At 41.7% G+C, this 15,120-nt stretch overlaps 1 protein-coding gene across 4 annotated transcripts in view; it reads left to right on the forward strand.

Annotated features, from left to right (window-relative positions):
- Positions 1-15,120, forward strand: part of RAI14 (retinoic acid induced 14) — an 87,976-nt gene that overhangs the window by 37,461 nt on the left and 35,395 nt on the right. The gene's annotated exons all lie outside the window — the stretch shown is intronic.

Here is a 15,120-nt window from a genome sequence, read left to right on the forward strand (position 1 = left end):
TTTGGAAACCTTCTGCTGTCTCTGGCAATGAAAACTACCCCGTTTTTGGCTTATTACTTATGTAATCCTTTGCAGTTATTAACTGGATCTGTTAAAGATGCCATTACAGTATGCAAAAAAATGCCTGTATGTTATTTTGGGTTTCCTGTCTCATGAGATGGAAGGGAACCCCACAGATACGTGATGTGAATTCGTCAAAGAAACCAAATAAACAACAAACACACACTCTTTGCATTTTTGTCATGACTCTTAGTCCTTATCTCTTCTTCCTTGAAGACTTAACCTGTTACAAATCCTTGCTGTCCCTTTCTCACTCCACCCTTTCACATAAGTTATTGAATAGCATGTTTTGAAAAGGACAAGAATTGCCTCTCCGCTGCCCTGGCCATCTGCTCCTGGGAACAGTCTGAATTCAGCAGTTATGCATTCATAGTTATTGCATTAGATGCACTCCACAGAATCCAGCATAGCCTCGGTGTACAGTCTCAAATCTTTGAAATGCATGTAGAGTAAAAATTATTACTACTGTTACCAAAAGACTCATATTATTACTAGACATTTCTCTCTCATGTCGGCCCCTCCGTGGACTCTGGCAAAGAAGTTACGGCTGTAATAGGGATGTTTTTGATGATGGGAAATGGGCTGGTAGCACACCAGGCCCACTTACTTTATGTGGGTTTGTGTAGTCTGTCTCCAAAGAGACTCTGGGCACTGTAGTGCCCTTCAGGATTGTATGATTTGTGCATCTTTTCATTGTACATTTTTGATTTGCAGTGGCCTTCTACTGGGAAGGTGAAAATCTTTAGATTGTTGAGCTGCTGAGTTCTCTTGTTATAGGAAATATGTGTGGATCTTGTGAAGAAATCAGAATATAAGCTAGGTAACCTGAAGTAGGGTTTCTCAATGTAGCAGCAGTAGTATTCTTCAGAGGGGGATTGAGACTACAACAAACCAACCACTGGCAGCGCTTATCTCTGATAAGAGAAGAGTAACTTGATGATTGTGGCATGCAAATACAGTCCAGTCTAGAAGTAATTAATAGGAGCCAAGTCAATCTTTAAAAACAAAAATAAATTAAGAAATGTCTGTTTGTTACTTCTGTCATCTTGTGTGAATGAATACTCATAGCACATTTGTTGAGGTGCAGGGTATCCAAATTAGCAAGAGCACTGCAGTGATAGCACTTAGCGCTCTAGTAAATCACACATGGATAAGAATATTCACATGAGAATGGGATGGTTAATTTTGTGTAGTCTGGTCCACTAATACTGAGCTGAAGTGGTTGTGCCAGACGGCAGATAGCTCAATCGCTGTTCAAACTAGCTTGGGGCAGCCGGATCTGAGTTTCTACAGGCTGCCTGGAGGGTAATGTGACAGCTGTGGCCCTGATCAGATGAAAAGTGAGGCCATCCATGCCTGCTGAACAGAAAATCTGCATAAGGGCTGTACATGTTGTTATTCATCCCTGTAAAGAAATGGAGCTCCTTCTGCAGATGAGGCCTAAAAGAAAGAACCAGGTGAGTGCCTGCTTGCTCTTTCTCTCCTTTTACTTAAGGCTTGCCACATGTGGGGCAGTTGATGTTCTGCAGAGAGTCAGATGCATAAAAGACTTGTCTGATTCTCAGTGCATGTGATGTGGGGGATAAACAATGTGGGAACATGTGGTCGTGTGAAATCTCACATGCTTTTCTCTGGCTGCTGAAGTGGGTTTTATTTTTATGCAAAACAATTGCTTGCTTTCCCAATTTCTTAAATCCAACTGGGAATGTATCTTAGGTATAACTTTCCTATGACTCTTGGATTATCCTTCATTGCACCCATAGAAGTAAAAGCAGCTAAACTTAGCTTGCTGCTTTAATATTTGATTTTTGGAGACTGACAAATATTGGATCTAGGGGTCAATCCATGGCACAAACATCTGTCAGTGGCCTCATGAAGATCAGGCAGATAGTGAAACTTTTTTGCCTTCTTTTGTAGTCATGAAGTACTTTTGGAGATTGAGTTGAGCCCTTGAAGACTCCAAGCAAAATAATTTCTTGGAATAGGGATTTGTCTCTATGTATGCACTGTGTTTTGTTTGGCTTTGTCATGGGGTTTCAGAGTAGAAGACTATAACCCTGTAACAGTGGATATGTCCTTTACAAGAATGACATTCAGCTATAAATAAACTGGTTTTCTACTCTGAGTAGTTTTGAGATTTTAATACATACTTTGTTACAAATTTTGAAACTGTATTGCTTCCTACAGTGGCATTCTAGTAGGTATATATTTTAAAAGCAACCATCTAAGATGTTTTCTGGCTTTTGTGGAGAATATTAAGATGGTGGAGCTTTGTCAAGTAATCTGCTTTAGTCTTGCTAGTAGAGGGGGAAAAGAGGAAATGGCTTTCACTGACTTGTGATATCATGTAGGTACTTGTAATATAAAAATAAGGTGCCGTGGTGGCTGGTATCTTACATTTCACAACATTAGTAATACAGATCAATCAAAGTAATTCTGGACTCTGTGCGATTCTACATTTCTGCAGTGGTGTTTTGTTTGTTTGTTTTTTTGTCTGCAGACTTCATAATTAGCCTTTGTGTCTCTGTTCCCATTTGCAGAATAATGGGGAGGAAAAAAGGGCAGCAGCTCTAAATGAAAACCAGCTTACTATGCAGAATTGGCAAAGATAAGCAACATTTGGAGAGGCTTAGCAGTAGACAGGAGGAAAGATGGAGCCTTGGGTCTGAAGTGCCAGTCCTAGTAAGTGAGGTAGTGTTGCAGTTGAGTGGGTTCCTGCACAGTGGATGTCCATTTGCTCATCTGGAAGCAAGAAGGTCCATCAAGTACCTCTGTTCACTGACTAAATTTACTAGTCAACGGAAACCAGAGGGTGTTACTAAAAATGTAGTCAGCTTACATACTCATACCAAGAAATAAGTGGTGCTGAATTGAAAAACAATCCACTAAGGAAGTGGTATGTGTATGGCATTGGATGTTGAAAGCTAACAGGCTGTTCCTGTCACTGTCTCTAACCAGAGAGTTCAGTTGTATGCCCTAGTCATTAGGCACACTCTGATCTTCACAGACCATTGTGTTGAACTAAGTATTGAGAAATGCAAGATAGTCAACACAATAGCTGAATAAACAAACTTTGCTTGCATAGTTGGCATTGTCCCTGTATCTTACAGCCTGCTTACCACTAAAATATACTTACCGGATAAAAGGTGAAACTAGATTGTCAAGCCAATTTCACTTTAAATCTCATGAATTCTCTTTTTCCTAACTGACTGTGAAGCAGTTGTGCAACAGAAATCTTGGAAACTTGGAAAACCTTGCGTGCCTTGCTATTTGACATTGATACATACCTAAAATCTGTTGATTCAGTAGTTCTTCAGTCTTAAAACTTTGTTAGAAAGCATTCTTTTCCATGTATCTCATGCTGATGATCAGTTTTTTATTTATATTTTAAAGTGTGTTTTATTTTTAAGTGTAAGGAAAACCTGAGGATTCTTGGTGGTCCTTGGATAACTATTTGAGAAGCTTGGGTTTTTAAAAGTCTTTTTGACACCCCGTGGATTTTTTTGAAGGCAGGAGCTGCCACATGTCCAGCAGTAAACAGTAGTCCATTAGATGTATTTTAGTAAATTTCAAGATGAGAAAAACAGTCATCTGAGTTCATTGTAGCTCAAACCTTTAGAACTATAAGAAAAAGCAGAACAATGGGAGATAGTAACTTCAAACAGGATTGATATAACATTTTTATTTTTGAAAAGTCCCATGTGTTTTTTTCCTGTGTTAAGATAAACATTGTTTCATTTATACAAATATACACAATTAATTCTTGGCTTTACTTTCTTCTGTCTTAATTGAGAATGATCGGTAGCATGTGGTGTGGTTACTGCTACATCCTTTGCTATCTGAAAGTAAAGATAAATCTCCAGTTGCTGTATTGGTGATGTGTGAGGTGATAAAAAAAATGGGCAGTAGCTGGACTTACTGCCAGTGCTCTGGCTGTATGTTACTAATTATTTAGATGCAGTTTTTCTTATTTTGTTCTAATGCCTTGCATGTTGTGGTCTTTTTGCTCATCACTTTTCCTTTATCTCCACTGGAATGAAATTGGTTACATACAAACACCAGTAATTGCTTAAAAGAAAACAGAGGCCCTGATGTACCTAGATGTGATGTTAACATGAAATCTCACTGTTCCTCAGATGCAAAGATTGATTTATTTTGTCTTGTTAAAAGGCTTAAAAGTAGTATCTGAAGGAAAAATACATTGTGGCCTTTGCTAGAAAGTGAAATGAGCAGCATGTGTGAGCTGTGTGCCTCCCAACACACAGAGAACACCACATGCCTCTGAGCTTGCTAGATATGGGCCAACTGTGCTCCTCAGTTGAGTGGACTGTGTCACATTCTCTTGGCCTCCTTTGCAGATTTCTGGGCTCAGGCTCTTCACTTTCTTATTCTTACGGAAGTGAAATCTTGCAGAAGAATCTATGAAGATGGCACTTATCTATGCTTTACTGACTGAACAGGTTCCCTATGCTGACCTTACAGCTACTCTACAATTAAAACCTGACTGCAACTGTGAAATCAAACACAGGTTTGTAGAAAACAAAACCAGAAACAACCGCAAAAAATAAAATAAAACAAAACCAACAAAATATTGCACCAAACCCCCAAGAAACTTACTAACAAGAATCACAAGCATCTCAGCAAAACAGCAAAATCTTAAATGCATTTCTTTCCATTTTCATTTCCCTCTTGAGTGTTCTTGCACCACCTCTCATAACCTGATGAAAATTCTAATCATTATTTAAGCAAAGACCACACTAACTTTTTTCTGTAACTTCCCCTCCGCAAACTTGCAGTCTCAGATGACCATTTAAGTCAGGTCATCCTTCCCCTTCTCTGCTGGTGAAAGATTCTTTCATTTCACAGTTTGTAGTCCCCTTTTGCCAGGAAAGTTTCTGGGCAGCCTCACTGGCTGATGGAAGCACCCCGCTGAGTGACTTGATGTTCAGTTGCATTATTCTGGGGTTCAGCATGAAAAAACGGTTTGCTTGGATAATAATCACTTCTTTATCCACAGAAGCTACCCAATGAATGGGTAATTATCAAGGTTTACTGACAATCCACCGTTAGCCTTTTGTTACCATTCCTTGTTCATTCACTCCACCTGCTTCCTGCCTTCCCCATGGTGCTTTTTATCCCCGGTTCAAATGGAATTCATGGTCTGACACAAATACAGTCTCTGGTGTCAAACAGGCATCATGCACTTCATGCAGACAGTTACCCCAACTAGGCACAGTAGCTCAAGCAAGAGGAGGGCAATGGATTAATACTTCTGATTGCAAAATGTTCACAGGTTACTTGCTTTTGCTGATGCTCTCTTTCCAGCTTTATTGAAGTGCTTGTGTAAGCTGCAAATGTTTTGTCATCTTATGTAAATATAATTAATACTATTAGTTGTCAGTCACCTAAAATAGGGAACATGGATGGCCAAGTGAAGCTGAAAAAGACTATTTCTGTTGTAGCAGTTAATGACATTTAGATAATATCACTGTGAATTATTTCAAAGCCATTGTCACACTGCTTTTTTGACAACTTAAAGGTCAAGACCTTACTTGTGGTGAAGTTAATGAACATAGCATCTTTTGGCATGGCCTTCAGGGTGCTCCCTCAGTGGAGTGTGGTGCAACAGAGGTCAGCTTGCAATGCCACTGGTGCTATATATGAGCCATGGGCAGACTTTGAAAGGTACAGGAAAGAGCTGGAGCTGCAGCAATTGAAAGGGGTCTGGGAGGCAGCAGCTTCTGGCATCTGCTAATCTCTGAATGTCCTGGGAGCTGCTGCCGCAGACTTGAATAAACTGTCGTTGATAAACTCAACAACATCTGCCCCTCTGCAAGGGAGATTTCCACTCCCACTACACAAGTTTGCTACTGGCAAATACAATGTCTAAAGTGGGGATGGAGGGCAGGGAAAGGTGTAGGCTACTCACCCACATACCACTGCCTCCTAGGTTATAATGTTTTCAGATAAGCCATTCTTTTGAGAAAAGCCATTGTCTCTTAATTTTGAGGCATGTTTGTCTAGTGAATGCATTCCCTACAATAGGATTGTTCTTGTTTTTAAGACTCTCTTGGGAAGTCCAGTACATGTGGACTTCCGTGGATGACCTTGTGATGCAGTGGCATTCAGTGTCTTTGCCATGCAATTGTTTGTGACGCCAGTTTTTAAGTATTCCTTTCCTTTTCAGACAGTGAGTTGCTGAGTTTGAAATTATCAGGAATTTCAGTTTGCTTCTCAGTTTCCCTGCAGTTCTGATTTCAGTGGAGATAACATAACTCTGTCTCCAGTAGGTTTGCAACAATGCAAGGTCACTTAAATCATCTCCTGTAGGCTGCATGCCAAAGATAAAGAAACAAAGTTGTTGTCCAGTTAATGTTTGCTCAGGTCTTTGCACATTGAAAACACTGTGTACAAGTGCTAATTAGAACTGTCACCTCTTGTTATATATTGTTATTTCTTGTGTGACATTTACTGGTAATTTCAAAGGCAACCGAGGCTTAGTATCCTGATGTGGTGGTGATGAAAAAAGAATGGGTACATCTTTTAAACATATTTTTTAATTCTTGAGCTTTTCTTCTGGAAAGGAGAATGTTCTCTTTGTGACAGAGAAGACTGTGTAAAATAGGTAGTGCAAACTTTAACTATAAAAAGTAGGCTTTGATATGAATATTTATCTTTGGACTCAAAACAATCTATCAGCTTGTCAACACAGTGTGTGATCCTAATGATGAAAAATTTTTACTGGGCAGTTTCAGCCCCGAGAGTATGATAACTACTTTATTAGTATCTTGCAACCATAGAATTATCATTAGGTTTGCATAGGAAATATCTTGTGCATAGAGGAAGCTTAGGAGACACACGGTCAGCAACTGTGAGTACAATTACTGTCAGTAACTGCTGCCAAAGCGTGTGTCTGTGACTGGTGGAGCTGCAGTTTTGAGAGTTCAACCTGTCCTGATGGTGATCATTGAAGGCGTGAGCACTCTGCATTTGACTTGAGTATAGTGCCCTTTTTAATCACTAATCATAAACTGAGGGTGTAAATCAAGTCTGGTCTCCACTGCCTTCTGCCTCACTCCATTAACCTTGACCACAGTGCCCTGTGCAGGAGTGGCTTTCCAGCCTAAGCATGGCTATAGCTCTTTTCTGCCAACTTCTTTTTCAGGTTCCTAAATGTTTAAATATGGAAAACACTTAACTGTTGCCACAGAGATGCTTCTGAGTGAGGCCATACACACAGTTCCCTATCTGAAAAAATGAAAAATAAGACTAAAGAGCATGCTTGAGAGGGATGTTAAATTTCAGTCAGAAATTTCAACCCAGCTCTGCTAAATCACCTGATGTTTGAGTTTTGGCTTACCATGCTTTCAACTGTCACTGTGTTGTATTTGTGTTTCTTTGCTTCAGCATGGCAGGTGATTGTTGCTATTAGGGTTTATTAGGGATGATGGATTATCTGATCCCCTGCATAGTTATACTACTGTTATCATGAAAAGATTGACTGTTTTTAAGCGTGACTGAAAATTCCTTGTTCTATCCAAAAATTTGCACTTGTTGAGTTTTGATCAGCTTTACTTTGTATCTTCATATGTAATGGTTATTATTGCTACCTAAACTGAACCGTATACAAATGCTTTAAAAAAACAACCACACAACAAACCAACACACACCCCCTCCACGCTGCCCCCCAAACCTGGAAGAAGTACTGAGTGGAGTACTCATTCTGTTGCTGAAGTGTGTGTTTCATCAGCTGAGTTTTGCATATGTTCACAAACCATTGTTATTGCAGTATGTCAATTGTTTGAAGGAAGGCTGTTTGGCTGGTGGCCTACAGAAGCAGGAGAGTAGAAATAAAGAAACCTCATGTATGCAGTCTTTTCCAGGATCAGATTCATCCAAATTCATTATGTTCGTGTGTTTACATTTACAGTGATCTGCTCAGGTTATTTTCATGCTACATGCATAGCACCATGTGTCATGTTGTACTACTGAGTTGGCTAACTTGCATATTTGCAACACCCTTAAAACAAGCAAAAGCCCCAAAACCTTAATTGCTGATGAAAAGTAACTCCTCCTCTACTGCTTTCATCTGATGTTTTTGTTGCTCTGATGCTATAGTAGATTTCCCTGGAGACCCTACTGCTACTCTTTGTTAACCTTCAGTCTGTTGTGCCCTACATGGGTTTACTCAGGCTGTTACCTGTCTGGGCATCTCTGACATAAAAGGAGACATTAATTTATACTACCTGAAAGAACAGTAGTAACAGGACTGAAACTTCCCAAGGGCTATTTGGTGGATGATGCCCTGTTACTTGAATGAAATGTGAAAGTTGAGTCAGTGGGTGTTGATGAAAGTAAGGGGAGAGTGCTGGGGAGCCTTATGGTAGAGGTTGGCAGGATGTGGCACTGGGGCAGCTGAGGAAGGGTCCTTATAGAAATGTTTGGGCAGCCTGGAGAAGTGGAATGGGATGGTTTGTGGGGTTTGATATAGCAGTTTTTTGAGTTTAAGTTATACTAGCCACCTCAGTCCTTCCAGTACTTGTGACAGAAGAGAGCATCTCTCCCGTGCATGTTTTCCAGGAGAAACAAATGCTGGTGCTGCATGATAAATGACAGTGCAAGGTAGCTTTTACACTGAATAATATCACCCATAGCTTGGAGTACCCATGTTTTGCCTCATGCCAGCAGATGTTACCTCCCAGGTCTTTGGTGCCAAGTATGCCTTGTGGGGTCAAAACCAGGCTAATATTACAAGACATTCAGAAATTATATGTAATGCAACAGTCACTGCCTCTATTCAGAGATCTGTATTTTCTGATCTGCTCTGGGCAGCAGTGGCTGTGCGATTTTTGATCCATGAGGTACTGTGAGAGCCCTACTAACTTAAATGCCTCCTGTTTGCTTGCCAAGTCCTGGGTACAGTGTCCTTCTGAGTGTCATATGTATTCTCTCTCCTAGATTTTTTAAATTTTTTTTTTTTCCCCCTGAGGAGGATGGTTAGTAGGACTACAATTCCCCAGTCGAATGGATGTTTTTGAGAGTCCATTGCATACCATTTATTTTATTAGCTGTACCTTTAACTTCTGGAATGCATTGTACAATGCTGCTGTTTTGAACACAGTGGGGAAGAAAAAAACCAGTTCAATCCTATCAGAGGAATACTTGAGCAACAGTTGATGCCTGCAGAGTTGTTTCTTCTGTGTGGACAGATTTATCCCTGATTTCATTCTAAAATTGAATGAGGTCTATCAATAGATTTATATAACTTGCATTATAGTTAAATATGTATACTTTTTAGAGATCTTGAATATTTCAACTACGAGACATTTATTGGTGCCCTAGAATGGAATCTTCATTGCTTTAAAGAAAAGATGCATAACTTTTGTACAGGCAATATAGCATGATGTTTTTTAAGCATCTTACATAGGACACAGCTATTTTAGTTAATAAATGAGCATAACTGTGCTACACAATTATGAAGGGAAACTGCAAGTAGCCCTTGGTTTTCCAAGAGCAAAACAAAATTGCTGGTACAGGAGTGTTCAAGATGTTATAGCATCAGTAAGGAAGTCTGAAAATATGCATTTGCAACTAATGTAAGTGGATGTGGCAGTCTCTAAAATTACTCATTCCTTTAACAACTCTGAGTCAGTGCTTAGAAGAGGAGACACTAATTAGATGTAGAAACGAAAACAAGGGTCTAAAATGGGTACCTCATACAGATCGTCCTAGCCTAGCTTTCAGCCTCTAGCACTTTAACCAGGAAAAAGAATTTTCACACCAGCTTTATGTGAAAATAAGGAAAGGTACATTGATAGCCTTTTCTTGACACTGAGATGAATCTGATAGAACTGAGTGTTTTCAGAGACCATGTGAAAGACTGTGTTACTTAACATTTTGTCCAAGTTCGTTCTGTTTAGTTCTTAAATATGAGGGAATCTGTTTAGCTGTACAAATAAGTAGGAAGCAATTGTTTAAAACGAAGCATTGTTAAATATTTCTTTAATTGTGTTTGTGTGAGTGTGTATTTTTTGTTACCAAAAAGGTTACAGATGATAACTACAGTAAAGATGAATTAAAGACTCTGTTCTTGTAAGAGACTAATACGGTATGTCGAAATGCTTTACCACTAGCCTGAACATGGCATCATTCTGCAACATCAGGATCACTTGCAAGATACTCTGGGCTTCCCCATTTAATAGATATATATCCACACTAGATAAATATTGAGGGGTAATTTGGGAATTAGTTTCTCTTGGGTCGGAGATGTTAATAATAGTGTAATTCATAAACAAGGATATAGTTATCACAGAAGTTTCTCAAAGGGGATAGTGGATTGTATGTCAATGATGTTTCAATTTAATAGCTGAATATGGAAGGAATCTTCATGAAACTGTTTCTTGAAGATGTGGCCATTTTTGTACTGAAAAGCTGAATGCTCTTCTGAAAGCTGTTCTGCCAAGGATTTTCAACAGGCCTTAATATTTTCCTGTAGTTTATTCTATTTCATGTTTCAGAAGTCAACTGAAACAGTTATTTCAGGTCATGAGAAAATCTTAAATTAGGTGTTGTATTTCTTTTTCAAAGTACAGGTTAGTATTGGGTAAGACGTGGGTGTGAGGGGTGTGTCAGTTATGTTATCTGCTATCTCCTTTCTTTTTGAAGAGTTAAAACAAAAAATGCACACACATTAAAAAAGTGCAGGAGTTAGGTGCTACTAATGCTTTACAGTCATCTTGGTGATTTGTGGGTAAGGGTGATTCATCAAATATCCTATATTTAAATATCTTACACAACTGAATAATAAAAACCACAGAAACAGGACAAACTCCAAAAGGCATAGTATGCTGTCAGGCAAACAGCATTAACTTTAAAGGATTTTATTTACAAGTAAGATACAGTTTTTTAACATCTGCTTTTAATAGTAGGCTCCCTTTAAAGAATGAAATCTCTCAAATGAAGAATATGCAATGAGTTTCCTTTTACGTGGAGTCTGCTGCTTGGCTGGCCATTCATTGTCATGGAGTCTAAATATTGCTAGGGGAAGCAATTTTTTTTTCTTATTTAATTAATGCTTTAGAGTCTACAGAGGTTTATTCTAGCATTATAAGAATAAAGAATATAACCTGCTTGATGTGCATTTACCCACCAGTTGTACCACTGCCATAACAGACTGCGATTGTTCTTTGTCTTATGCATGCCACTTCCTCTGACAGAGCTGCCATTCATACTGTTGGTTCCAGGTGGTGGTCTTTAAACTCCTGTCTGCTCTACTGCTCAGACTGCACTCTTTCTAATGTTTTTTTGATTTGTTTTTTGAAAAATAGTAACCTGGAACACTTTCCTCCTGTTACAGTTTTCAGGGTGTGCACAGCTTGTGAAGGTCATATCACTTTTCCTCACAAGTCCAGACAGAGAAACATTGAATTTGGGGGCAAAAAAGTCAGTGTAGAGCATCAGGACAAAGTGATTTTTTTTTTTAAGTTGACTGTTTTCAAGGAGTGTGTTAATATGAATTTAGTCATTCTGAAAGTTGTGTAGAAATCAAGTGCTAATGAATAGGCAGTCAGTCATGCTGGAGATGAGCTGACTGATGATGTAAAGAGAAGGCCTGTTGAGGAGACTGAACCCTGTTGTTGGTCCAGACTAAAAGCCGTGGATGCAACTTTCACTCTTTTTCCAGAGCTCGTTTTGCTGTGATCACAGGGGATACAGAAGGTAAACTGTCCTCTGTTTTTCTAATATCTTGCTAGCTCCAGCTTGGAAGTCTGGTAGAGGAAATAGGCCATGTCCTGAAAGTTCAAAGGGGGAGGGAGAACCATCATATTAGGAAGTAATATCCTTTCCCTGATTCAGGTGACGAGAAGGAGAAAAAGTGGATTGTTTGGAAAGATTTAAATGTAGGGTGGTTGTCTTTTCTTTCAGCAGCACTAGGGATGTGCCATCTATCTTAGTGGTCGATTTGTTTGTTTTAAATACAAACATGGGGGATAAAAGCTCAGTAAAGCTAGTTACAGTCTGCAAAGGGCAGTCTCTTAACCTGTTTGCTAACGCATTCTTCTCCATTCAGATAGCGCCAGAGTGCAGGCCAGTCATGTCCACTTGGAGAGGCATCCAGTACACCTGGAATCAATTGCCCCAGGGGTGAAACCACAGCTCCACTATTTGCCATGGACTGGTCCATACTGCAGTGAAGAAAGGTGGGGCTCCAGAACACCTGCAGTACATTGATGACATCATTGTATGGGAGACACAGCCGAGGAGGTCTTTGAGAAAGGGAAGAAGATAACTGAAATCCTCCTGAAGGCCGGCTTTGCCATTAAGCAAAAGAAAGTTAAGGGGCATGCAAGGGAAATTCAATTCCTAGGAATAAAATAGCAAGATGGGCGTCACCACATCCCAATGGAGGTGATAAACAAGATAACAGCCATGGCCCCACCAGCCTCTAAAAAGGAGACTCAGTCTTTCCTGGGCGCTGCAGGGTTCTGGAGGATGCACATCCCAAACTACAGCCTGATTGTGAGCCCTCTCTACCATGTAACCCGTAAGAAGAACGATTTTGAATGGGGCCCTGAGCAACAACAATCCTTTGAGCAGATTAAACGGGAGATTGCCCAAGCAGTAGCCCTCGGGCCAGTCCGGGAAGGGCAGGAGGTTAAGAACATGCTCTACACCGCAGCCGGGGAGAATGGCCCTACCTGGAGCCTCTGGCAGAGAGCACCTGGGGAAACCCGAGGCCGACCTCTAGGCTTTTGGAGCCGGGGATACAAAGGTTCTGAAGCTAATTACACACCAACTGAGAAGGAGATACTGGCAGCGTACAAAGGAGTTTGGGCTGCCTCGGAAGTGGTCGACACTGAAACACAGCTCCTCCTGGCACCCCAACTGCCGGTGCTGGGGTGGATGTTCAAAGGAAAGGCCTCCTCCACACATCATGCAACAGAGGCCACGTGGAGTAAATGGTTACGTTGATAACACAACGGGCTCGAATAGGGAACCCCAGCCACCCAGGGATACTAGAGGTGATTACGAACTGGCCAGAGAGCAAAGATTCCGGGATGTCACCAGAACAGGAGGTGATGCGTGCTAAGGAGGCCCCACCATATAACGAGCTGCCGGATGAGGAGAAGCGATATGCCCTGTTCACTGATGGGTCTTGTCGTATTGTAGGACAACATCGACGATGGAAGGCTGCTGTGTGGAGTCCCACATGACGGGTCACTGAAGCTGCTGAGGGCCAGGGTGAATCCAGCCAGTTTGCAGAGGTGAAAGCCGTCCAGCTTGCTTTGGACATTGCTGAGCGGGAAAAGTGGCCGAGGCTCTACCTCTACACCGACTCATGGGCAGTGGTGGATACCCTGTGGAAATGGTTGCAGCAATGGAAACAGAGCAGCTGGCAACATAGAGGTAAAACCGTCTGGGCTGCTGAAGTATGGCAGAACATTGCAGCCCGTGTGGAAAACCTCGTTGTGAAGGTGCGCCATGTGGATGCCCATGTACCCAAGAGTCGGGCCACTGATGAACATCGACACAACCAGCAGGCAGACCAAGCTGCTAAGATTAGAGTGGCTCAGGTGGACTTGGACTGGCAGCGCAAAGGTGAACTGTTCATAGCTTGGTGGGCCCATGAGACCCTGGGCCACCAAGGTAGAGATGCAACATACAGGTGGGCTCGAGATCGAGGGGTGGACCTCACCATTGACACCATTGCAGAGATCATCCATGGATGTGAGACGCGTGCTGCAATCAAACATGCCAAGCGGGTGAAGCCCCAGCAAAATGGAGAGCGATGGCTGAAATATAGATATGGAGAGGCCTGGCAGATCGACTACATCACACTGCCACAGACCCGCCACAGGAAGCGCCACGTGCTCACAGTGGTGGAAGTAACCACTGGATGGTTGGAAGCTTACCCAGTGCCCCACGCCGCCGCCCGAAACACCATCCTGGGCCTTGAAACCCAAGTCCTGTGGCGACACGGCACCCCAGAGAGAATTGAGTCAGACAATGGGACCCACTTCCGAAACAACCTCATAAATGCCTGGGCACAAGAGCACGGCATCGAGTGGGTCTACCATATCCCCTACCACACACCAGCCTCTGGGAAGATCGAGCGCTACAATGGACTGTTAAAAACCACATTGAAAGCACTGGGAGGTGGGACCTTCAAAGACTGGGACACGCATCTAGCAAAGGCCACCTGGCTAGTCAACACAAGAGGATCTGCCAGTCAAGCTGGCCCGGCTCAGTCAAAATCTCCACATGCTGTAGATGGGGATAAAGTCCCTGTGGTGTGCATGAGGAATATATTGGGAAAAATGGTCTGGTTTAGTCCTACACCAGGCAAAGCTAAAGGCAAACCCATCAACGGGATTGCTTTTGCCCAAGGACCGGGGTGTACCTGGTGGGTGATGCAGGACAATGGAGAGGTCGATGCGTACCACAGGGGGACTTGATTCTGGGTGAGAACATGCCATAAATTATGCTGTGCCTTTGTAAATTGTTATTTTGTTATTGTTAACTGCTAAATGGCAGCTGGACATGACGCAGATGGTATAGAATAAAGGGGTGGATTATGTCCTGGTTCAACTAGGATAGGGTTAAGTTTTCCCAGCAGAGAGAGAGGGGGAAGGGATCTCCAGCTGGGTTATTCGTACCATGATGACGTCAGGTCCGGGCACAGGATCACGGGAACTTTTTCCTTTGTGGCTTTGGTGTCGGGGAGCATCGCAAGCGAGCTGTCTGTATCCATTGCGGTATTTCTCTGTATATCTTTTGTCTTGTTTACTGTTATTACTGTTTATTGTTGTTATCACTGCTACTGTTGTTGTTCAGATCGTTTATCACACTGTTGTATTAAATTTCTTCTTATTTTAACCCGGGGTTTGTGCCCTACTTGTGTCTGAGGGTGGGGGAGGGACAACGGCAATGTGGTCTCCGGTCCCGGCAGGGCCTAAACCAACATACTGTTACTCTCTACAAAGTTTGAACTGGGAAAAGCCTTAAATATGGAAAGTTTTGGCTGGCCTGCGTTGTTAGGGTGGGGTGTGAATCATTGCT

The sequence above is a fragment of the Athene noctua genome, chromosome Z (assembly GCF_965140245.1).
Source record: "Athene noctua chromosome Z, bAthNoc1.hap1.1, whole genome shotgun sequence".
In the NCBI taxonomy this organism is placed as follows: domain Eukaryota; kingdom Metazoa; phylum Chordata; class Aves; order Strigiformes; family Strigidae; genus Athene; species Athene noctua.